We start from the raw sequence: 25,242 nt of genomic DNA, 5'->3' as shown, positions 1-25,242 counted from the left end.
TAAATAGAATATAGATATAATTATTTAGAGTTTTAGGCTTGAATTCTTAAAAGAAAGTGGACCTCGGTAGTCATACTTGAAAAAGATGCCTTAGCTTTTCTGCAATGAAAAATAAAGATACACAACACAGAGTAAGGCAAGTGAGAGTCACTCCTGTTTATCTAAAAACCTTGGGGGTCAGTTAACCCAATACTACATCAGATAAGTTCACTTCATTTGGAGTCAAATATGTTGGTAAAAGTATAGGTACTTCTCACCATGTTGACTTTCACAGTAATTTTAGGGGTTTATCTTTCATGTTTGCAGTGGAGAGGATTTACATTTCAATTGCACCTTTGTAGCTTTTCATACTTTTTACAGCCCTTCCACACTGCATCTTCAAATGCTCCCAGGAGGTGGATAAGACAGGATGTTTTGGAACTGGCTCGTGCCTGCGTAGCATTGGGTCATTCAATAATAACAATAATCCATTGAGTTGTTCAGAAATGAGGGAAATCATAGAGGTCTTTACAGTTTCAAAGATTTTCAAAGTTATTAGATAGTATTTAATAAGTGAATATTTAAATGAGACTTACGAATAGAGACAGCCTTCATTCTTGAGCTATGTTTTTTATGTGTTTATCACTTATTTACCACCAGCCGTTCACTGTGCATTTACAATAACTAGGCCCTGAGAATATAAAGATGAGTAAGACATTTCCGTCTGCAGTGAGTTCACAGCAAAACAAACCTTATCTTTTGAAAAATGTCTGTTTTTACCATGATGAAACTTAAAGATTCGTAGTTGATTGATCCAGTACCTTTCAGAATCAGTATATTGATCCGACTTCCAAATATGAGAATCAAATACTAGGATCATTAAAAATTTGGGTGGTGGGAGGGCAGCTGTGTAAATCATCGGCAAAGTTATTTATAAAGCTAATATTAATACTGCAAATTTGTAAAACAAAATGTAAAGTTACAACATATGTTTTGTCTGAATGCCTTGTCTATCCAAAAAGACAAAATCACATGAGTGAATTTAAATGATAAACATTTAATTATTTATAGCTTCTTAAAAAATTGTTAAAAAGAATTTCCTCCTATGCTAAAGAAAGATTTGCCAAATTTTGGCCTGGAGCAATTTGTTATGGCTGTGTAATAAATACCTCAAAGTTGAATTTTTAACGGATACACTGACAGACCCTTAACCATGGTATTATAAGGAGGGTGTTAGCCCACATATGTCATTTAAAAATCTGAGCAAATCATAGTGTGCCTGCAAAACCAGTATACTTTCCTTAGACTGTACTTCCAAATAAAGCTGGAGAGACCAGAAAAGCAAAATAAACTAAAAACAGAAGTGAAAACCACTCACACAATAGACTCTGAGGTCAGCTCGCCACACCCAGACTGAAGTCACCGGGCTCTGTTTGAGGCACAGAGACTCTTAAAGGACATGCTTCTGAATCAGCTTTCTTGACCCTCCACCAAACTATAGCAGCCCAGGCTTCTGGGTAATGAAAGTGACATCACCAATAGTCAAGAGTAAAATTTAAATCATTGTATTTAAACATCTGCCAACAGTTTATGACTTAAGAGTACACACATTAGGCAATTTTAAATAAGATTCTGTCTACAATTAAAAACAAATGCTTTAGTATATAGGTCTGTACTGTCCGATATGCCTATTAAGCACTTGAGATGGGTTGTAATTGTAAAATCTACCTTAGATTCTAAAGACTTAGAACATACACACACACACGCATACATATGCACATATACATATATTAAATATTAAAATGAAAATATTCTGCATATATTAGGTTAAATAAAAATCTTGTTAAAATTAATTTACCTGTTTCTTTTTACTTTTTAATGTGGCTACTATAAAATTTAAAATGACATGTGTCCATTACATTTCTAGTGGACAGCCCTGGTATTAACAATGGGGCTGGGAAGGTGAAGGAATTAGTTCTAAGAACCCATAATTGGAGACCTTAGGCATGGCTCTTGGCAGTAGTGTAGTAGTAACTTAATTACTTTTCTGCCTTCCTGAGGTTTCCCCCTTGCAGTATAGAACATGCACCTTACCCCCTGTTAAAATGATCTCTGAGAGTAAGCTATTGGTGAAGGCATAATCTCCTTGGTAGACCTGATGTGGGCCTGGAAAACAAAAATCTGTTAGGCTTATCTGTTAGACTAAAAATTCGTTAGATTCAGTCTCTTGAGGTGGGGTGGGGGAGTCCTCAAATACTTTGCCAGCCTGGAAAGCTAATGGAAATTTTGCTCTCTGTTTTAGAAAGCACAAGCCTTCTGAAGTTACAGCTGGTTACAGGCTGAATGGTTGGGGGTGATACCTTTTAATGACAGATGGCTTTGGGCATGGATAATGAAAAGTATACTATTGCTACTTCACTAGAAAACAAATCAAAGCCACCAAAAGGAAATCTGTTTGTTTGTTAAACAGTTTCTAATATATTTAGTATAATAGGACACATCAAAAGGAAATGAGATGATTTTTAACCGTTGTTATTTATTTTGCAAGCAAGACCTAGACACATTTTCACTAATGTAACTATGTCCGACATTGAACGTAATGCAATGACCTATGAAATAACAAGAGTTTGTGGTCTTAATCGTCTATAGAACATAGTTCTTCTTACATGAAAAGAAAATGAACAACATTTTAAGGCTTGGAATGAGTGAGTTGAACTTTGCTTGGTATTGGCCACAAGCATTTGGAAATCTATTAAAAGCATTTCATTAACAACTTGGCATTTTGTTTCCTCAAAAGAAATACATTTTCCAAATTAAAATCAGAGCCCCCAAAAAATAAATAAATAAAATAAAATCAGAGCCCAAAGCCACCATTGTTTACACTTAAGATAGTGATAGTTGATGGGTTGTGAGGGTAAAGCTTAGGGTGCCTTCAAACTAAGATCAGGGGCAACAACAGACTAAAAAACCCCATCAAATCGTTGTTCTAACTTCATGACATTAAAATACATAGCATAAGCTCTCACAGTTACTTTATTTTTCTTGAGTCAATACCGGCTAGGAAAAGCTGATCCAAATGAGGGTCAGGGTTTAAGACAACTGTTTTATGAGGAATTTACCAAGTTTACCCCGAAGAGGAAGAGTCAGAGAAAAATGCATTGGCAATTCGCTTTTTGACATAAACAGCTAGAGGAGACTGTCCGTGTCAGGATTTCAGCAGGGGTTGTCAGGCAGTTCGGCATTTGCAGAACCCGTGTCCGTCAGGCCTCTCCAAAGTATAACTGCTGGGCGACTTTGGGGGGGCTCTCAAGACTGATGACTGCAGATCCGGATTTGCTCTGTGCCATGGCACAGACATGAAGTGATAGCGCCTGTCACAGATGCTTTCTGACGGAGCAGAATAATAGCACTCAGACTTCAACAGTAAATTACAAACAATCCCTTTTTAAGTACAAAATGAATGCACAGAATGGGAGACCCTGTCAGCTAGAATGGGAGTAAATCAAGTAGGAGAAGACAAATTGTTCACTCATACCACTACAGCCAGATTCTTAGGCTGCTAACCGTACTGTCATAGGAGAGCTTTTCTTCTTTGTCAGATAAAAAGAGACATTAATCCTCCGCTGTAATTCTAATCAATATGCCAGGTATCATCGGATGCATCTCCTCTGAAAACCGATCAAGTTACAAGGTGATGCCTTCCAACCCCTCCCCCATCTCTGGTTTAAAAGTTGTAGCTGAAATACCAATAGTAAGAACATGTGACCCCAGCACTCCCAGCGGGAGCTTTTCTGCAGTCAATTTCATAATGACTTTGCTCCGCCTCTCTGCTCAGCACTTCCTTCCCCCTCACTCTCCTCTCTCCCCCACCCCCAGCAATGAATCATCCCGCATTTAAAGAGACTTAGATGACCCAGTGTGAACTTTACAGGCATCCTGTACATTCTTATGCCAAAAAAGGGAGTTGCTGTGTGACAGAAACCTAGGCAGATCCCGATGCAGATCTCAGAAGTGGGGAGCTTGGGTGCTTATCTAGGAAGATCAGTGAGGAGTTAATTTTCCTAGATCCTGGTGGGGATTCAGAATTGCCTATCGCAGTTCACGATCAGGTTTTTAAGAACCCAGTTCAGCTCTTTGTGCAGAAAGGAATATATCAGAGACAAAAATGTTGGCAGATCTCCTTTATGCAATCAGGGCAGAGGAATTTATACCACATCAGCCTTTTGATTTCTTCAGATCTGGCTGAGGGTGGGGTTTCCATATTTGTGCTTTGGCAAATGTGTCCAAGAATGAACTCTGCCTTAGAGATGCTCCGAATGTTCTTTCAGGTTACTGTGTGCTGATTTGTGCATTTAATATTAAAACCAGAAACATTCTTGCCCCTTCATTTCTTTAATACCGTTTCTGAGTAATACAGATTAAGTAGACAATCTGGGCCTTGCTTTTAGAGACCTTTTCACCCCACTTAAGGCGGTAAAGAGTGGACCACCTAGATAACATTGTGCTTTTGCATATACTTTCTCTCTACCTGGGAAGCCCTTCTTTGCATGGCGATCTTTCCCCACCCTCCAGGACCCAGCTCAAGCACCAGCACTTCTGCAAGTCTTCCCTGATTATCACAAGACTTTGCAGCTCTGCCCAATGTGTGAGTCAGAGAAGTGCTATTTTCTTATTCTTTTTATTTATACAATATATATCTTCTTAACTCTGACAGAAAAAAATCAGGGCCATAAGCACAGATGGAGATTATCCTAAGTGAGAGCGTCTCTTATCTAATATTTCCTTTACTCCCAAACCCATTTGACCTCCACTTACGATTTCACATGTAACCGTTTTCCTTTTATTGCTCCATTTCTGTGGCTCCCCCCACTGGTCAGTTCTCTACGTGAGTTCCTGTTGCCCTCTGTCATAGGTTGAACTGTGTTCCCCGAAAGATATATTGAAGTCCTAGGCCCCAGGAAAGTGAGTGTGACTTTATTTGGAAATAGGGTCTTTGCAGATGTAATTAGTTAAGATGAGGCCTTACCGGATTAGGGTGGATCCTGAGTCCAATATGACTGCTGCCCTCCTAAGAAGAGGAGGCACAGAAACACAGAAGAGACACAGGGCGGGGAAGAAGGGTACAGGAAGACAGAGGCAGAGCTTGGTGTTATGCTGCCACCAGCCAAGGAAAGCCAAGAATGGCCAGCAACCACCAGGAGCGAGAAGAGGCAACGAAGGATCCTTCCCTAGAGCCTCAGAGGGAGCAAAGCCTTGCTGACACCTTGATTTTGGACCTCTAGCCTCCAGAAATGTGAGAGAATATATTTCTCTTGTTTCTGTTTTGTGTTGTTTTGTTATTTATTTATTTTTGGCTGCATTGGGTCTTCGTTGTTGAATGCGGGCTTTCTCTAGTTGCAGCGAGCGGGGGCTACTCTTCCTTGCAGTATGCGGGCTTCTCACTGCAGTGGCTTCTCTTGTTGCGGAGCACGGGCTCAGTAGTTGTGGCTTGTGGGCTCTAGAGCACAGGCTTCAGTAGTTGCGGCACACGGGCTTAGCTGTTCCACGGCATGTGGGATCTTCCCAGACCAGGGCTCAAACCCGTGTCTCCTGCATTGGCAGGCGGATTCTTAACCACTGCGGCACCAGGGAAGCCCTGTTTCTCTTGTTTTAAGCCACCCAGTTTGGGCTTATTTGTTACAGCAGCCCCAGGAAACTCATACACCCTTTTTATGAGAGCCGTGGTGACAGCTCTGTTGCATTCTTCTTTCTTCTCTTTATTTACATATATGGCCCACTCTCCTCTATAGATACACATAGGTAATCAGTTCTGGATGCATGTTTGGTCTTTTAGCCATGACAGTACCAATATACAAAAGTTTCAGTGGAATAGGAAAGTTGTCAAGAGAGTTCTAGAAGCACCTCCCCCTCCTCCCAGAAACATCTGGCCTCTGGCCCAGAGGCTCAGACGTTGCTGCGGGTCTGAGAGAGGGTGGTGTCCTCCCAGACTGGGCCTCAGCTCAAAGGTCTTCCCAGGGCTCCCTGGCTCCGTCTACTGGTGCCAGGATGCACCTGCTGCTCTCCTCTTCAGAGGTGGCATTTCCATGTGTGGAGTGGGGTGAGGAAGAGACTAAAAAAGCCAAATCAATTGTTTGGCACGGAGGAGGAAATACAACCCCCAAAACTGCTGCTTTGTTTTAAACTGTTCACTCAAGTCTTATAAAAGTGCTTGTGAACACCTCAGTCTTTCTGAGTCTCATCTTCCAAAAGCACAACTGGAAGCTCATTGGTTTCACAAGGCTTTCCCCAGAAGGTGGAGGGAGGCCTTACACTTGAGCCCAGGATCCCGAGGTATCTCTTCTCTAACAGTCACCAAGAGACGGACCATACAGTTCTTGCACACATGTCTCAGTAAATGGCAGCTCCATCCTTCCAACTGCTCAGGCCAAAAAGCATCTTGACTCCTCTCTGTCTTTCACACCCCACATCCAATCTGCCCCAAAATCCAGTTGGCTGTCCCTTCTGTATCCAGAATCTGACCATTTCTCACCATTTGGGCTGCTACCACTGGAGATGAACCACCACCACCCTTCATCAGGACGATTGCACTGACCTCCTAAATCATCTCTCTGCTTCCACCATGTCCGGCTCAGGCCATAGTTGAGCATCTGCATGAGGTGATGCCACAGCTCTGCTCCAAAGCATCTGATGTCTCTCTTCCACTTGGAGTCAAAATCAAAATCCTCCCATGGCCTCCAAGGCCCCACACAATCAGGGTGCCCTCTGTCTTCCAGATCCCATGTCCTCTCTCCCCTCCCTCCTACAGCTCCAGCCCCAAACAAGCCAGGTGCTCCCTTGCATCAGGGCCTTTCTACTTGCTGATGCCTCACTTGGAATGCTTCTCCCTGAATATCCACATGGCCCACTCCCTCGCCTTCTTCAGTCTTCTTTTCTTAAAAAAAAAAAAGCAAACTAAAAATCTCCCAGGGGCTTCCCTGGTGGCGCAGTGGTTGAGAGTCCGCCTGCCGAGGCAGGGGACATGGGTTTGTGCCCCGGTCCGGGAGGATCCCACGTGCTGTGAAGTGGCTGGGCCCGTGAGCCATGGATGCTGGGCCTGTGCGTCCGGAGCCTGTGCTCCACGACGGGAGAGGCTGTGGCGGTGAGAGGCCCACGTACCGCATCTGACCACCCTACTTAAAATTGTACCCCCTGACTTTCCTGATCCACCTTGCTCTGCTCTATTATTCCATCAGTATATTACCTTAGAACATTCAGAGTCATTTCCTTTAGTTTGTTTACTGTCAGCAGAGCAGAGGTTGTGTCTGTCTTAGGCACTGATAAACCTCGAACATCTAGAAGAGTCCTTGGCACATGACAGACACCCACTAAAGATTCATCAACCATTAAATGAATTAATGAATCAGTAATATTTTTCAGGACCTACTATGTGCAAAGCCTTAAGCTCCAGCACAACAATTCCCTCATTAGAAGCTAATCCAAAACCCATGCATCTTGTCCACACTATGGTAGATGTTCTGTTTACTTGATCTTTGACTTAATTATATCTGGTATACCTAGTAAGGCTGAGTTGGAATGAGCTGAATTTCACATTCAGACTCAGATTTGTGAAGAATTTTTAAAACACAAAATTTGAAACCAGAATTGAAAATCATGTACAAACGTGACAGCAAGTTTTGAGAACAAACAAAGTAGCACAGCTACAGCTTCCAATAATCATCATTTTTAAAAGCTACCATTTATCAAGCTCCTATTCTATGCCAGGCAACATGGTAAGGGTTTTGCACGTGTCGTTTCATCTAAATCCCCACCACAGTCCGGTGAGGTGAAGATCATGCTTCCCATTTCTTAGATGATCAAACTGAGGCTTGGAGTTTAAAGGACCTGCCCAAGGTCCAAGGTCACCCAGCACTGGTTTCAAGGTGAAGTTATCCACCTACGTAGCCTGAGAATTTTTAACAAGTCATTACCTGAATGAAATAGGCCAGGTGGAGTCATAACACTGCAGTGTAATATTGTAATATTTTGGCTAAAGCAACATTTTTAATACTAATTTCTATTAGATTTTATTTTTGAGTGAATAATACATGTATCTCAGAAATGAAAGCTAGTGATTATTATTGAGGATTGAATATTCCTACATAAACCAAGTGGCTTCAGAGCAACCTAACTGGTTACCCAACTAACAAAACTATACTCCAGCTTATGACTTTTTATCCACACTGCTACATGGCTGGAATGACTCTCACTTGAAGTCCATGGTCACATTCAAGGACCCTTTCCTATTAGAAATTTTGACTCAAATCTGGTACATCCCACTATAGTAAGGTCAAAATAGATTGTAAAGGGCCCACATGAATTCCCATAACTGAAGGACTTAATTTCCTTTCAGTTGACCTGTGTTTGACTTCTCTTGTTCCACCCTTGAACTTCCCAGAGGCCACTGTGACCAGAACTCAGGTGTAGGATCTGAAAGTAACCTGGCCACACAAAAAAGTATAAAACACTACCACCTCTTCACAGACTCACTCCACTTTATATTTGAGGGAAACGATCCTGGAAGCGGAAATACTTCGAGAGTTCAACAGTCTGGGAAATTTAAAGGAGGGGGAAAAAAGCCCTGCATTTCCAAAGATCTGAAGACAGAACTCTGCTCTCTGAGGACAGCAGGAAGTAAGAAGACCCGATTCGTGGCTTCAGGAGAGGAAAAGAAAAGAGCCCCACAAGGAAACTACCAACAGATGGTAAATACATTTTTAATTCTTCTGTCATACTGTGTGGACTTGTACACATTTGTCCTGCTGTGTTAGGCTCCCAAAATAGCTAGCCATGGAATTGCAGAACAGTTCGGCTGCAATTTGAGATTTAGGAAACCGTGCTGGCTGACAAAACAGGAAGGGCTCATAGTAGGATGGAGTGGATTTGCTCCCAGTTTGCAGCTCCTCCATGTGGCATTCACTGTAGCTCTTAGTGCAGGAAGATTCTCTCACATGTCAGGTCTCATTGATGATGTCTTAAAACGTACTATTTCAAATTGTCCTCCGAGCTCTAGTTACAAGTATTAAACATGGACATGATCTACGTGGTAACTCTCAAAGGTTAAAAGGAGTATGATCCATTTACTTATGGATTCCAAATTTTCCAGGGAGCATCACAAACATATATGGCAGCCTGGAGCGCTATACTTAGCCATTCTCCTACTTTTCATTTTGGCATAATGTTTCCATAGAATAGCATGGGAATTCCAATGCCAGAAAAAGGACCAAATATGATAATGGATTGCTCTAAGAGGAACCTAAGGAGATAGGATGCTAAAGCATATTCAGTTGACTCCACATCTAAGACGTGACCTGAGATGGGTACCAGGAAATGAGTTAGGTTCCCAGTCCCAACACCGTCTCCCAGTGCAACAGCAAGAAAGAAAAAGTGTTGATGAATCCAAGTGGATGTGGAATAATGGGGAGAGGGTGGTCTGTTACTTAATTGTGGTCTAGAAATATCACTTACGCAACTACTAGACCTGGAAGGATCCTTACAGAATCTAGTTCTTTTTTTTTTTTTTTTTTTTTTCATTTTATAGACAGGAATCTCCGCCAAAGAGTTGCAGGAAATTGGCAGAGATTATACAACTGATTGATGGCAGATTCAGTACTGGAACCCAAGACATCTATTTCTCAGTTCAATGTTTGTTCTGCTTTAGCACCCACAGAAGGTGGACATTTCTGTGATAAGCAAGATCTAATTCTAGAAGACCTTTCTCATAGTAATCTTCACTCTTGGGTTTTTATAAAGCAAGATGATGGAATCTCTGACTGGTCTATGAATGTTTGGGAAACTGGTAGATATTCTTTATAGCTAAGGTTTCAGGCTTACATATATTTGTTAATTTCTGTTCTAAACCCCTGTGGATTGTGTCTAGATTATATAGCTATCACACAATCTGGCACAGCTGGGATCCTCTTGTCATGAAATAGCAGGGAAGATTGGTACATAGGGATTAAAAAGCATTGGCAAAAGAGAACAGGGAGTTTATGCAATAACTTCCTACCCTGAGCCTTTCTGGTCGAAGAATTTCTCCTAGCCTCGATTCAAGAGAAGGGTGGGTGGGAACGAAAGGGGATTTTTATCTTCTTAGTGAAAGAAAGGATACAAAAACACTTAAGAACTGCTCAATTTGATAAAATCTTGATTTTGCTTAGTTTAAGTTTCTACAAGACTGATTATATTCTTGTTCAAATGACCTATACGTTCATAGATAATTTTTCTAGTAGGTACATATGTTTACTAATGAAAACTATTCTCAATCAGCTATTTAAGAAATGTTATTTTTACCTTTTTTTTTTTTTAAGAAAGCTAATCGGTACGCTTCATAGCTACTTTAGCAATAAGGTCTCCTAATCTGGCAGTTCTGTTCAGCATTTTGATTTGTTTTTTTCTGCTTGTGATTTCATCAATGTTCTTTTCTATTTTTGTGGTGGGGAAATTTTTACCTGTTGTGTTTAAACATGGCATTCTCTGCTTTGAGAATCCATTTGACCATTTTGACCCCTCTGGCTAATTTTACTATCTCCGCTGTCTGGTTACAGATTTGTGGGTGGGGGAGGGTAGAATTAAGTGAATTCTTTGGAGGAGAGCAGTAATGAAGGCACACTTTAGGTTATTTCATTCCTGTGATCCAAATTTGATTATCTAGCTAATATCACTAGGGACATCTGCAGCTTTAATAATTACATCTCAAGGCCTAAAGAAAAAAAAGAAGAAAAATTACATTTACTACACATTCACATGCAGCCTTTCAGAGAGTTACCATCTGAAAGCCTGTTTGGCTACTTTAGGAAAATAGATTGATATCAAGATTCTGCTTTAAGAGTTCAAGTTCAGTTGACGCTTTGTTCTTTAAAAAAAAAAAAGCTAGATTTCAACAACTGTTTTGTGTAGAAGGGTTTAGCATTGCTTATCTGAAAGAGTAAAAAATCTAAGCTATTGATTTTATCTTTCCTTTCGGAGGACAGTTTTAGGATTTTTTTTTCCCCTAGAAAGTTTTGAGGCTATGATTCATGTTAAAAGTGCCCTGTTCCATTATATACCAACACAGCTTTGAAGCTGTCTCTGCTTCTAGGTCAAGGGCTCTCCCTGTGGCCAGATGCCAGTTTTATCCTTGGACTCTCATGATCCTCAGAAATAAATCAACTTTCCAGTAAAATCCTGTGACAGCTCTGTTTTACATAAAAGTACGCAGCCTGGGGATGTGATACTGTTCTGTGTTTTAGATGGAGAAGAAGGCAAAGAAAACATCCATTATCAATAAGAGACAATTCCAAGTGGAGCCATTATTACAGAAATCAGAGGGCAGCTGGGTCGGGGGCGGGGCAAAGGTACCACATTCATTCTCCCTGCAGCATCTCTAACCCAAAAGCTTATTATTTGTGCAGAAACAAAAATACAAATGACTGTAAAGTGTTCTAATCCACATGTGGCATGGGTCAGTACAGTCCATGAGTTGAAAAAGTGCTGAGTAGGTCAGCTGTCTTAGGTCAATATTTCTTCCTTGCGGCAAGAAAAGAAAAGAATGAACGAATTACTGCTACACATATCAACGCAGATGAATCTCACAATATTGGAAAATAAAGGAGGCTACACACAAAATAAGGTATGCTGTATATCGTTCCATTTCTATAACTTTCAAAACCACACAAGAGTAATCTATTGTGTTAGAACTAAATATATAGTTTCCCTTTGATGAGGAGGGAAAGGATTGTGCCAGAAGGGGGCATGAAGATGGCTTCTAGGGTGCCAGAAAATTCTATTTTTTGACCTGGGTGGTGGATACAGAGGTGGGTTCTCTTTGTGATAATCCATTAAGCCATACATCTGTGATCTGTGCCTTTTTTCTGTAAGAATGATTTACTTCAATTTAAAAATTTAAAAATAATATCCCTATTGGGAAAGACAAATTTAAGAAATATTAGAAAAGCATTTTGCCTAATTAAACCAATGGATATTTATTACAGAGAAACACAGAAAATTCAGATGAGTGAAAGAAAAAAATGCACAAAACTTCAGTGTAGGGCAATGGGGACACTCCTACACTGTTACAGGAAGTGTTCATTGCTACTGCAGTGTTCGGTTAACTCTCTGGCATTATCTATTAAAGATATGCATATCTGGTGACCCAGATTCCCACTCCTGGGTACATATCCAATAGAAATATGTTCATGTGAGCACCAAAAGAATAGCAACTCTATCCATGATAGCCCCAAACTGAAAACAGGCCAAACTACCCATCAGCAGTACAGTGGATAAAGTGTGGTATATCTAACCTTGGAATACCATACAGCATTGAAAATGAATGAACCACAATACCCTTAGCATGGATGAAACTGAGAAACCTAATGTTAAAAGACCGAAAGCTAATGTTCAAAGATAGAGATAAAAAAATCGTTATGTTCCCATTTACTTAAAGTTCAAAAAACAGGAAAAGATAAATACGTATAAGCATCAATATACACTTAGGTGGTAAAACTAAAGAAAAGAAAAAAAAAGAGGTTATCGTAAAAGTAAGGGCAGCAGGGAGAGAGTGGGTTGTCAGTGGGAAGGGGCGGATGGAGGGCCCCTGGGCCAGATTCTGTTTATTGATCTGGGTAGTGGTTAAGCGAGGGTTCACTTAATAAAAATTTATTAAATTATACTTTTATATATCATGCATTTTCCCCAACGTGTGTCATATTTCACAATAAAAAGGGTATAAAATCGCATGAAATCCAATTATTCAGAGATAGTTATCACTTTAACACCTGGATATGTATATTCCCAAACCTTCTTTAATGCAATATATACATCTTATCCACATTGCTTTGTAGCCTTTTTTTTTCTTTAATAATATAATCTCCCAGAAGAAACTCTTTGGGTTTTCTGTGTTTTTTTTTCCAATTCCCATTTAATTTTAACTAAAAGTAAATATCATACAAGCTTTATGCCCCTCTGGAAGGCTAAAGCCATGGGGTGTCTTTCAGGAAATTAGGTGGCTTTAACCTAAGCTACAGCGATTCATAAACCAATCTGCAGGATTTTGCCATAGCTCAGGGGAGACTTTTCCTTCTCTGTTAACAGTGCTGCTGCTTCAAAAGAGAAAAGCCTCTACTCCACCTCTTCAGTGCTCTTTTCAAAAGGAAAGGCCAGGCAATGAGGGGAAAGGCTAGTAGGGGAGTGGTCCGGAGGCTTGGTGGGAGGAGGGGGTCACCCTAAAATGTATTCTATTACTCGTCATGCTGCGCCTGGCCTAGGAAACATTATAAAGTATTGAAATCGGTCAAAAAATGATCAGGGCACTTTTTTAAAAACCAGAAAGTAGTTCCTTTGCTTTTCTTGCCCTGGGGGCAGTAAAGTTTTCTTCCCTCTGCCTGGAACATGCTGCCCTTCCCCCTCGCCCTCATCAGCAAGCATCCTCCACTGTTCTTCTTTACCTTTTAAATCATCTGCATATTTCATCCTCTTCATCAAGACATGGTTGAAGAAAACTTCTATGAGCATCCAAGCCTGGGCAGTGACCCCACGAGAGCCCCATGGCACCCTGGACTTACCACATTACAGCACTGGTCACCTTATTTTGCAAGTGCCTATTTTCCTGTCCACAAATACTCTGCTAATCTGTAAGCTTCATGCATGCAAGGACAGTGTCTGTTTCACCATCGTGACTCCAGTCTCTAGTACATATTGGCACCCAATAAATATAGTCATTGAATGGATGAAAAACAGTTGTGAAATGAGATGTGGCGTGGGGAGAGGAGTTGTGATTTAAACTATGCTTTCCCAACTCACTTCACCTGTTGGTACACAAATGGCTTCAAAGAGTCCAGTCAAATGAACAGAGGATGGATGGTTCAAAACTCTAAAATCTACAGCTGCTTAATTTCAAATACTAACTAGTAATAATATCACCGCTTTATAGATCGGAAAACTTCTGAGCGGGTTTAAGTAACTAGCCTCACATTATATGATTATTTTTTACTGTAAGCCAGGAACTGGCGACCCCTTAGGGCTGCAAGTGGAAACACATCCAGTGTATACCACGTACGGATATATATATCTATCTATATTTTGTATAGATATATTTTTAGGGAGTAGGGACATAAAATAAATATGTGACACCATTCTGATTTTTTATCTTTCAGAAGATATTTCCTGTTTTTCAAAGCATTTACTTTTTAAGCTTTATTTTTTTAATCACAAAACTAGCACATATTTGGTAGGAAAAAAGCACAAATAAGAAAATCAAAATCACTTATGATCACATTGAATAGAATATCTATTGTTACACCATTTTAATAACTCTGACTACATATTAAGTCTTCAGCTTTTCTAGAGTGAGAACTCCCCTCCCACACTCTACTCTTTTTCTTTTTTCCCCCCACTCTATTCTTTTTTTTTAACATCTTTATTGGAGTACAATTGCTTTAAAATGTTGTGTTGGTTTTTGCTGCATGACAAAGTGAATCAACTATATGTATACATATATCCCGATATCCCCTCCGTCTTACATCTCCCTCCCACCCTCCCACCCTCCCTATCCCACCCTTCTAGGTGGTCACAAAGCACCTAGCTGATCTCCCTGTGCTATGCAGCTGCTTCCCACTAGCTATCTATTTTACATTTAGTAGTGTATATATGTCCATGCCACTCTCCTCGTCCCAGCTTACCCTTCCCACTCTCCGTGTCCTCAAGTCCATTCTCTATATCTGCATCTTTATTCCTGTCCTGCCCCTAGGTTCTTCAGAACCCTTTTTTTTTTTTTTTTTAGATGCCATATATATGTGTTAGCATACGGTATTTGTTTTTCTCTTTCTGACTTACTTCACTCTGTATGACAGACTCTAGGTCCATCCACCTCACTACAAATAACTCAATTTCGTTTCTTTCTATGGCTCAGTAATATTCCATTGTATATGTGTGCCACATCTTCTTTATCCATTCATCTGTCAATGGACACTTAGGTTGCTTCCATGTCCTGGCTATTGTAAATAGAGCTGCAATGAATATTGTGGTACATGACTCTTTTTGGATTATGGTTTTCTCAGGGTATATGCCCAGTAGTGGGATTGCTGGGTCGTATGGTAGTTCTATTTGTAGTTTTTTAAGGAACTTCCATACTGTTCTCCATAGTGGCTGCATCAAATTACATTCCCAACAACAGTCCAGGAAGGTTCCCTTTTCTCCACACCCTCTCCAGCATTTATTGTTTGTAGAGTTTTTGATGATGGCCATCTGACTGGTGTGAGGTGATAGCTCATTGTAGTTTTGATTTGCATTTCTCTAATGATTAGTGATGTTGAGCATCCTTTCATGTGTTTGTTGGCAATCTGTATATCTTCTTTGGAGAAATGTCTATTTAGGTCTTCTGCCCATTTGGGGATTGAGTTGTTTATGTGATATTGAGCTGCATGTAAATTTTGGAGATTAATCCTTTGTCAGTTGCTTCATTTGCAAATATTTTCTCCCATTCTGAGGGTTGTCTTTTCATCTTGTTTATGTTCTCCTTTGCTGTGCAAAAGCTTTTAAGTTTCATGAGGTCCCATTTGTTTATTTTTGTTTTTATTTCCATTTCTCTAGGAGGTGGGTCAAAAAGGATCTTGCTGTGATTTATGTCATAGAATGTTCTGCCTATGTTTTCCTCTAAGAGTCTTATAATGTCTGGACTTACATTTAGGTCTTTAATCCATTTTGAGTTTATTTTTGTGTATGGTGTTAAAGAGTGTTCTAATTTCATTCTTTTACATGTAGCTGTCCAGTTTTCCCAGCACCACTTACTGAAGAGGCTGTCTTTTCTTCATTATATACTCTTGCCTCCTTTATCAAAAATAAGGTGACCATATGTGTGTGGGTTTCTCTCTGGGCTTTCTCTTCTGTTCCATTGATCTATGTTTCTGTTTTTGTGCCACTACCATATTGTCTTGATTACTGTAGCTTTGTAGTATAGTCTGAAGTCAGGGAGTCTGATTCCTCCAGCTCCGTTTTTTTCCCTCAAGACTGCTTTGGCTATTTTGGGTCTTTTGTGTCTCCATACAGATTTTCAGATATTTTGTTCTAGTTCCATAAAAAATGCCATTGGTAATTTGATAGGGATTGCATTGAATCTGTTGAGTGCTTTGGGTAGTATAGTCATTTTCACAATGTTGATTCTTCCAATCCAAGAACATGGTATATCTCTCCATCTGTTTCTATCATCTTTAATTTCTTTCATCAGTGTCTTATAGTGTTCTGCATACAGGTCTTTTGTCTCCTTAGGTAGGTTTATTCCTAGGTATTTTAGTCTTTTGGTTGCAATGGTAAATGGGAGTGTTTCCTTAATTTCTCTTTCAGATTTGTCATCATTAGTGTATAGGAACGCAAAAGATTTCTGTGCATTAATTTTGTATCCTGCTATGTTACCAAATTCATTGGTTAGCTCTAGTAGTTTTCTGGTAGCATCTTTAGGATTCTCTATATAGAGTATCATGTCATCTGCAAACAGTGACAGCTTTACTTCTTTTCCGATTTGGATTCCTTTTATTTCCTTTTCTTCTCTGATTGCTGTGGCTAAAACTTCCAAAACTATGTTGAATAATAGTGGTGCGAGTGGACAACCTTGTCTTGTTCCTGGTCTTAGAGGAAATGGTTTCAGTTTTTCACCATTGAGAACGATGTTGCCTGTGGGTTTGTCATATATGGCCTTTATTATGTTGAGGTAAGTTCCCTCTATGCCTACTTTCTGGAGGGTTTTTATTATAAATCGTGTTGAATTTTGTCAAAAGCTTTTTCTACATCTATTGAGATGATCATATTGTTTTTCTCCTTCAATTTGTTAATATGGTTTATCACACTGATTGATTTGCGTATATTGAAGAATCCTTGCATTCCTGGGATAAACCCCACTTGATCATGGTGTATGATCCTTTTAATGTGCTGTTGGATTCTGTTTGCTAGTATTTTGTTGAGGATTTTTGCATCTATGTTCATCAGTGATATTGGCCTGTAGTTTTCTTTCTTTTCCCCACTCTATTCTTTATCTTCAAATTTTTCTGAGCTATTCTTGGCCATTTGCTCTTTTATTTGAATTTAAGAATTAGGTTTTACTAAAACTCTGTTGGGATTTTTATTGGATTTGCATTCTTTTTATAGATTAATTTGAGTAGAATTGAAGATTTTACTATATTGGTTCCTCTCTTTCATAAACACAGTATATTTCTCCATTAATTTATGTCTATTTTAATGTCTTTTTTAAAATATGGAAAGCTTCAGAAATTTGTGTGTCATTTTTGCACAGGGGCTGTGATCATCTTCTCTGCACTGTTCCAACTTTAGTATATATGTTGTCAAAGCGAGCATTCAGAAGAAATTTCTTAACTGTTGGATTATATGAGGAGGGAAAGGTCACATATTCTTTTTGCTATTTATGAGACTGAAAAAGAGATTAATCTGGACTAATTATTTTTCTCAAACATAAAAGCATTTAGTTGTGTGCTGACAATGGGGAAAATGTTTCTGGCTTTTGCTATCTTGCCCCTTCTAGTATCTAAACAGAAACTCTTTTTCTATTGATGGTCTTGACAGAGCAGTGCAGCAGGACAAAGGGGTTGGGAAGACGGGGGAAAAGAAAAGGAAAAGAAGATGGCGAGATATGACTAGGAAGAGGGCTGGGGAGGAGGGACAGCTGATTGGGCAGGTGAAATGGGTGGAGAGCAGTGGGGGCGGGGGGGGGGAGCGCATGACAGCAAGTGTGGATTCTCTGAGTTTTGCTTTTCTATAAAACCAGCAGTATCACTTGGGATCTTATTAGAAATTCAGAATAGTGGCCCCACTCAGATTCACCCAATCAGAATCTTCATTTTAACAAGATCCCCAGGTAATTCTTATGCACATTAAAGTTCCAGAAGCTCTTAGTCGCCCCCAACCAGTCTGAGCCAGTCCTGATTGGTGTCATCAGCCTTAGACCTATTAATAGACAAAACTGGTTTGGTTGCCTAGAGACCCGGAAATCTGGTTCCTCCTGTAGATGCTGAGTCTCAGAGTTCTCTTACCACTTTGGCCAAAGCCTTGGAACTCCAGTTGGCCTCAGTTTCTCTGCTACGCATGTCAGTTCTCAGCAGGGATTGGATCCTAGCCCTGGACCCCAGCTTCCTCAGCTCGGGTCCTCGTGCTTTGCCAAATTCTTGCTCTGCCCATTCCTCTGGGAAGCAGGATGTACTTTTCTACTCCCTTCTCAGCTTCTGCTGGGGACCTGCTGTGACTGGACCAATCACCTGGAACTGTGCCTGATTTTGACTATTGTCACCAGGACTTATTCCAAAACTGCTAGCAGACAGGATGCACTCAGATATCCTAACAGTCTGGCCCAATCTGTGTTAGTCATGCCCTGTGACCGCTGCACACTGGTCTGCCTTGCTGCCTCCCGGGGATGGGCCAGCTTCTGAAGACAAACGCTCTGTCCCCTCTGTCACACTGGATCTTGGCTTCTTCCCCCTTCCCATGGCCTGAGCTGATGTGGTCCCAACCTGCCCTGCACACCAATGTCTCCTACAAAAGAGAAGGAGGCCAGCAGAGAATGAGGGAAGCAGGCCTCAGCCCCTTCTCTCTCCTAACTTCTGTCACACTGGGACTTCATGGCACGGCTTGTGTGTAGACCTTGAGGTTCCGAGCATTGCCCTTGGAGCCCTTCAGGTAAAAGATATCCTAAAAGTCCTGGACGACTACTGACTACAAACGGGCCCAGTGGTTTTGCATAACTGGTACTTTTGGGTCCTTTTTCCAAGGTGGAGAAAAATCTTTGTGGCCTGACTTACTTTATCAAAACAGGCCAATCCACATGGAAGCTCAATAATTTCCCTGGTTACCATGTAACCATTTCACTTTGACTGATGGTGTTATACGTCCTGCCATGCTCAATTTATTGTGGAACATTATACAAACCGTATCACATCCGCTACCGTGTTTTAAGCCAGCACAAAACGGTATGAAGTTCACAACAATCAGGCTGGCCATCAGTTATAGAGGCCAATTTTTATATAAAAATTACTCTCCACTAATTAATAGACCACTGACTATATCTTTAAGACTGTTGCATCATTTCTATTCCTAAGAACTATTCTTATGGTGATTAAAAAAAGAAAAAAGACGATGACGAAAAAGAAGAAAGAAAACAGAAAGAAGTGTGGCAGCGCCCACAGGAGCTAAGTAATGGTGTGGGTGTTGTTTCCGTTATTACATACGTAACACTTTCACAAGAATCAAATGTCTTACAAAAGAAAATACAAATTGCAGTAAAGAGGCGATAACACAGTAAGACACAAAGAAAACAATTACCCAAAGGAAGATTTAAATTTGGCATCAATCATCTGCAGCGAAAGAATGGATAAGTACCCACTGACTCTGTACATACAAAGGTAGGCACGTGGCAGCATTTGCCACAGTCAGAAAAGAAGTTCCATGTAAAGCAGAAGGAGAAGTAGTAATTAAAAATGTCTCAAATCATTTTGAATAAGAAATACATACTATTTAATGAAGTCACTCCAAGTTTCCAAAGTTGCATGACAATCTCATTGAATGAGCAGAGATGGATAAATATATGATTTTCCAAAAAGCAGTCTTGGCCAAGCAAAATCAACGGTCCAGGAAGAAGTTCCTCAAGATTAGCAAGAGGATATGGATAGGAAATAGACCTATTCATTGCACTTTTCTGAAGGTCCAGATTTTCTCAGGATAGACTTTATTGATAAATCATGAAGAAACTGTATTTGAAGTTAGTATAAAACAACCAATTTGGGGCTTCCCTGGTGGCGCAGTGATTGAGAGTTTGCCTGCCGATGCAGGGGACACGGGTTCGTGCCCCGGTCCGGGAGGATCCCACATGCCGTGGAGCGGCTGGGCCCGTGAGCCATGGCCACTAAGCCTGCGCGTCCGGATCCTGTGCTCCACAACGGGAGAGGCCACAACAGTGAGAGGCCCACGTACGGCAAAAAAAACCCAAAAAAACAAAAAAAACCAATTTTGATGGATAACATGAAAACTCTCCTTTAGTTGCTTTCAGTTTTATGCCTGATGTTATGTCATTATTTGAACAGGGTTCCAACAAACCATTCAAACTTTTGGAAAAGGGGAAACCTGGTACGGGGGGAAAATACTCTCAGGAAAACTGTCTAAAATGTTGCAGAGGCTTAAAAAGTGATGAGTATATACAACAACACATCACTACTAGTGCTATGATAATTTTAGTATGTGCAGTTACGGTCAAACCACTCAAAATTACAATGTCATTTGTCTTCTTTGTATCTCTTTTGGTTTTACAAGTCACATGGCAAAATCAACAAATACTACATCATCCCTCTGAGGATTCAGCTGTGGAAAAAGCATCTGCTAGCTCATCTCTAGGGTAGCTATTATTAGCTTGCTTTGATTCTCTCATACGATACGTACCCATGCTTATTAAGCTGTTTGTTTGCCTCCTTTGTCATATTCCTCTATGATTATGACTACCGCTATGCGGTGAACTCCAGTGCAACCCAGAGGTACCCACTTCCATAGGCCTTTCCAAAATTGATGCAATCTCCCTAGTTTTAAAAACATTATTTGGGGGGGAAAAAACCATGCAACATCATATTTGCACTGATATTAAACCTTTCTATAGAAAATATTACAGTACCTGTACTGGATTGTATAGTGTTACCCCCACCCCGCAGATCCATGATCACTCAGAACCTGCGAATATAACCTTATTTGGAAATAGGGTCTTTGCAGATGTAGTCAAATTAAGATGATGTCATACTGGATTAGGGTGGGCCCTAAATCCAATGACTGGTGTTCTTATAAGAAGGTCCTGCAGAGACACGGATGTACAGGAAGATCATCAAATGAAGACAGAGGGAGAAATTGGAGTGATGCAGCTGTAAGCCAAAGACTGACAGTAACCATAAGAAGCTAGGAGACAGGCTCAGTACAGATTCTAATCTCAGAGCCTTTGGGGGGATGTAGCCTTGCTGACACTTTGATTTTGGACTTCTAGCTGCTAGGACTAAATTTCACTTGTTTAAACCACCCAGTGTATGGTATTTTGTTGTGGCAGCCCTAGGAATCTCCAGATTATGCAAGTAAGTACTTTAAATTACATAAAGACTTGATATTAACTTTCCCTTAGATGATGAAACTAGGGGAGGAAAAGGCTACTTGTCACGTGATATGGCAAGTCTAGACCAAAGACGGGATTAGAAACTGGTCATTCTGGCATCACAAGGCAGGTAGAACTGTAAAAGACTGAAAGTTTCAGGTAAACCACTAAGACATTGATTTCACATTTTAAAGTGAGGTATAAGACCTCCATGTTGCAAAATTTGCAACACAGGTTGTCAAAATCTGATTACATGGCTTTTCAACCCCTTACGTATAATAAATACAAAGTACATTAAAAATGAAAACTAGAGATTCGAGGTGAGGGTTTTTTTGGGTTTTTTTTGTTTTTTTTTGCGGTACGCGGGCCTCTCACTGTTGTGGCCTCTCCCGTTCCGGAGCACAGGCTCCGGACGTGCAGGCTCAGCGGCCATGTCTCACGGACCTAGCCGCTCTGCGGCATGTGGGATCGTCCCGGACCCGGGCACGAACCTGTGTCGCCTGCATCGGTAGGCAGACTCTCAACCACTGCGCCACCAGGCAAGTCCGTGAGGGTTGTTTTGTATAGAGTCGTCTGTGGGCTGGGTGTCCTCCCCCCAACCAATCTTTCTAAATCTCTGGGGGCAAATAAAATGTGAGTGGTTCCATTGAATCAGATGTGGGCCACTCACAAGAGAAAGCAGACATGGGGTTATCTTGCATCCCTTTTTTTTTTTTTTTTTTTTGCGGTACGTGGGCCTCTCACTGTTGTGGCCTCTCTTGTTGCAGAGCGCAGGCTCCAGACGCGCAGGCTCAGCGGCCATGGCTCACGGGCCTAGCCGCTCCGCGGCATGTGGGATCTTCCCAGACCGGGGCACGAACCTGTGTCGCCTGCATCGGTAGGCAGGCTCTCAACCACTGCGCCACCAGGGAAGCCCTTGCATCCTTTCTAAGAGGGTCATTTGAATGGGTAACCAGATGAACAAAAATATGGAGCTGGTACCAGATTCCTGGGGTCCCAGGAAAGAGTAAGTGATTAGCCATATTAAGATGTATCCATTCATCTGCAGGGAAATCCAGGTGAGAGAAGCCCTACCCTGGAGCATCTCCGGAAAACTCATACAAACCAACAAGAGAGGCAACTTGGTATATCTGTCAAGGCCAAAGAACTCTGATACTAGCTCGTCACACGACTACCAGGCAAGTAAGAACTTTCTTGCTCCCCTCTCCTTATCTTCCTCCCAGTAATCTAACCACAGAGAAGTGTGCAGTCACCTTCTGAAAACTGCAGGGGGCAGGGATCAGAAAAGAAAGGGCACATGGGTTGCTCTCCTAACCCAGTTGTGGCTCTTTGTAGGAGGCTGAGATGGGGATGGGAGAAACCTGTCGATGTTTTTACTGTGACATGAATCCAGACACGTTAATTACTGACCAAAGGATATATTTCCTGGAAGTGACTAGAAGAATAAAAATTTGATCTAAATTTCACCCAAGAGCAGAGAAAGTGCTAACTCTGTGGAATAAATCTGAAGTGTTGCTTTATGATTGATTACATCCTATGAGTCACACTTGTTCAATGTAACAGTTACATAACCATTTCTAAATGCAATTGAATGGAGCAGTTCTTATAGAACCTTCTGTAGCGTTTTCCCCTATGAAGTCACCGTGTTTCTGTCTGAAATCTGGAAAATTATATGTCAAATTGTCCTCAAAGAGAATTTTGTCCTTTTTACTTATTGTTTATCAGCACTTATGAAATTTCTAAACTGAAAAGCATTATATGCTTGGTACAGATTAGGTGTTCAATAAATGTTGAATTAACAAAGAAATGAATGGGCAGTGAAGAGAAATCCTGACTGCCTGGGTTCTTTATAAACCCAGGCTATCCTCAGATTTCTTTACGGTAGAGTAAGAACTATCCCAGGTTGGTGATTTCTGAGACATTCCAACCAGTCACTTATGGTCTCCTTACATGGAATTATAAAACATTAGCGTTAGAAGGACACTTAGGAGGTGATTTAGTCCAACCCTTTCATTTTACAGATGAAGGCCCAAAGAAGTGAAATAATTTGATTAAGGTCACCTTTTTCTATAGTATCAGTGCTAGGCCTGGAGACTCTGACAGCTGACTCATTGATAGTGACATTCCTTGGTTTCTGGGCCTCTTGATAGCTTGGCTTTGGTGGAGTGATAACTTATGTTCTCTTGTTAGTTTTTTCATCAGTAAATCAGAAGTTGCACCTAAGAAGCAAACATGAAATATCTACTTGTGCTCAGAATTGCACCTATACTTGGAATAGAGTGAGGAGTGAGGACCACCTACTGCCCTCAAGGAGCTTATAGCCAAGTGGGGGAGACCGACAAGTAAAACACAACTATAATGAAGTGGGCTAAGTGCTATGAAAGAAAGAATCACAGTGAGCTACTTAGAAAAAGCACCTCATCCAGATAAGGATGATGGAGGGCTTGTTAGAGGAGGTGTCATCTGAGTTGAGTCCTGAGAATGAGGAAGTGTTAATAATCATGGTGTGTTTGGCAAACCCTGAGGATTGTACTATGGAGGTATCACTGAGTACAAAGGGGTGGGAAGAGAGATGGGTTAAAGAGATAAGCAGGAGCCCAAACATGGAGGGATTTCCATGCTATAGTAAGATGTGTATACTTTATAGAAAGTCTATCAAAAATGACTGAAGTATTTTTTTGCAGGGGACTTATGAGGCCTGATTTCTGCCTCAGATATAACAGTCTAGCTACAGAATGGGGAACAGCTTTGAGTGGGATAATGTAGGCAGAGAGGCCAGCTGGGAAACTATTGAAATAATCTAGGTAAGAAAAAATGGCAGTAGAGATGGAAAAGGCAAAAGAATTTCAGAGCAATGTGCTAGGGACTGACTTGTGTACCCCTCTTCCCCTAAAGCCCAATGTGACGGTATTTGGAGATGGGGACTTCGGGAGATAACCAGGTTTAGATGAGGTCATGCAGGTGGCCCCCCCCCCCCATGATGGGATTAGTGCCCTTATAAGAAGAAACACCAGAAAGCTTGCATTCTCTCTTCACCATGTGAGGGCAAATTAAGAAGGCAGTCCTCTACAAGCCTGGAAGAGAGTCCTCACCAGAAACTGAACATGCTTTGATTTTGGACTTCTAACCTTCAGAACTGTGGGAAAATAAATTTCTGTGTTTAAGCTAGCCAGTCTGTGGTATTTTGTTATGGCAGCCCGAGCTGAGTAATACACAAAGGAAGTTGAATGAAGGATGTGGTGATGTATTAGATGTAGGGAATAAGGAGAGTGAGGAGCCAAGGGTTGGATGAGTGTTCAGACTTACTGTGTAAAGAGGGAAGCCTAAAAAAGGGAACACTGGCAGAGAAAGGGGAAACTTGGTAGAGACCAAAGAGAGTAGCCAGAGAGATTAAGGGAAAACAGAAGAGGCCAAGAGAAGGGAGGTTTTTTTTTTTAAAAAAGAAGATAATGTTCAATTGTGCAAATATTATAAAGATGTCAAGGTAAGGTTGAAAGGTGTCCGCTGGCTTCTGTGATAAATGCCTTTGGAGACCTTGGCAAGAATTGTTTCAACACTGTGAGGGCAGATATGATACCACAGTTGATTGAGGAGAGAATGAGATGTCAGGAAGTATAGACAGCTAGTATAGAAAGCACATTTAAGAATCCTTGCTTTGAAATGAGGAAGAGAAGTGGATAGGTAATGAGAAGGGAAGGAAGCAAGGGGGATTTTTTTAATGATATAAGCTTTTTAGGAGGGATGACGTTGAGGACATACTAGAAGAGAGGCAATAATTGATGAGCAAGGCTACTGAGTGTGCAGGCCACGATGGGCTACATAGCTCAGATGCAGAGACTGGCTTTAGAAGGAGAGGCTTCATCCTCCATCATGGGAGGAAAGTAAGAATGAATGCAGATGTGTGCAAGATTGTAGGTGCAGAGTCAGTCCTACCTGATGGCTTCCATTTTCTTCATGAGGTAGCAGGTGAGAGTGAGTGAGGTAGATGGTGAGATGTTAGGAAAGGGGATGGAGGAGGTGGCTTCAGTGACTTGTGTGAGGAATGAGAGAGAGAAACAGAGGGCTGACGATAAACACAGTAGGCATGGCTGGCAGCATGGGGGCAATTGGAAATTTTATACCATGGAATTTTG

At 41.0% G+C, this 25,242-nt stretch overlaps 1 protein-coding gene, 1 long non-coding RNA gene and 1 other non-coding gene across 7 annotated transcripts in view; 1 reads left to right on the top strand and 2 right to left on the bottom strand.

Annotated features, from left to right (window-relative positions):
- Positions 1-25,242, bottom strand: part of ATXN1 (ataxin 1) — a 517,157-nt gene that overhangs the window by 397,553 nt on the left and 94,362 nt on the right. The gene's annotated exons all lie outside the window — the stretch shown is intronic.
- The window catches only part of LOC115866124 (uncharacterized), a 107,865-nt gene that overhangs the window by 3,222 nt on the left and 79,401 nt on the right, over positions 1-25,242 (top strand). For 2 of the 5 annotated variants that reach the window (XR_011377843.1, XR_011377844.1), the window contains exons 3-5: positions 3,627-5,272; positions 8,500-8,720; positions 22,158-22,287. This is a non-coding gene — a long non-coding RNA (uncharacterized lncRNA). Of the gene's footprint in view, positions 1-3,626; positions 5,273-8,413; positions 8,721-22,157; positions 22,796-25,242 lie in introns of those variants that run through there. The other 3 variants (XR_009566042.1, XR_009566041.1, XR_004044513.2) reach the window with 3 other exon arrangements.
- On the bottom strand, positions 17,231-17,337 carry LOC115866248 (U6 spliceosomal RNA). Its single transcript, XR_004044608.1, has one exon. It is a non-coding gene; the product is annotated as a U6 spliceosomal RNA (small nuclear RNA).

Source organism: Globicephala melas, chromosome 11 (assembly GCF_963455315.2).
Source record: "Globicephala melas chromosome 11, mGloMel1.2, whole genome shotgun sequence".
NCBI classification, from domain to species: domain Eukaryota; kingdom Metazoa; phylum Chordata; class Mammalia; order Artiodactyla; family Delphinidae; genus Globicephala; species Globicephala melas.
This window is presented reverse-complemented; position numbering and strand designations above follow the sequence as displayed.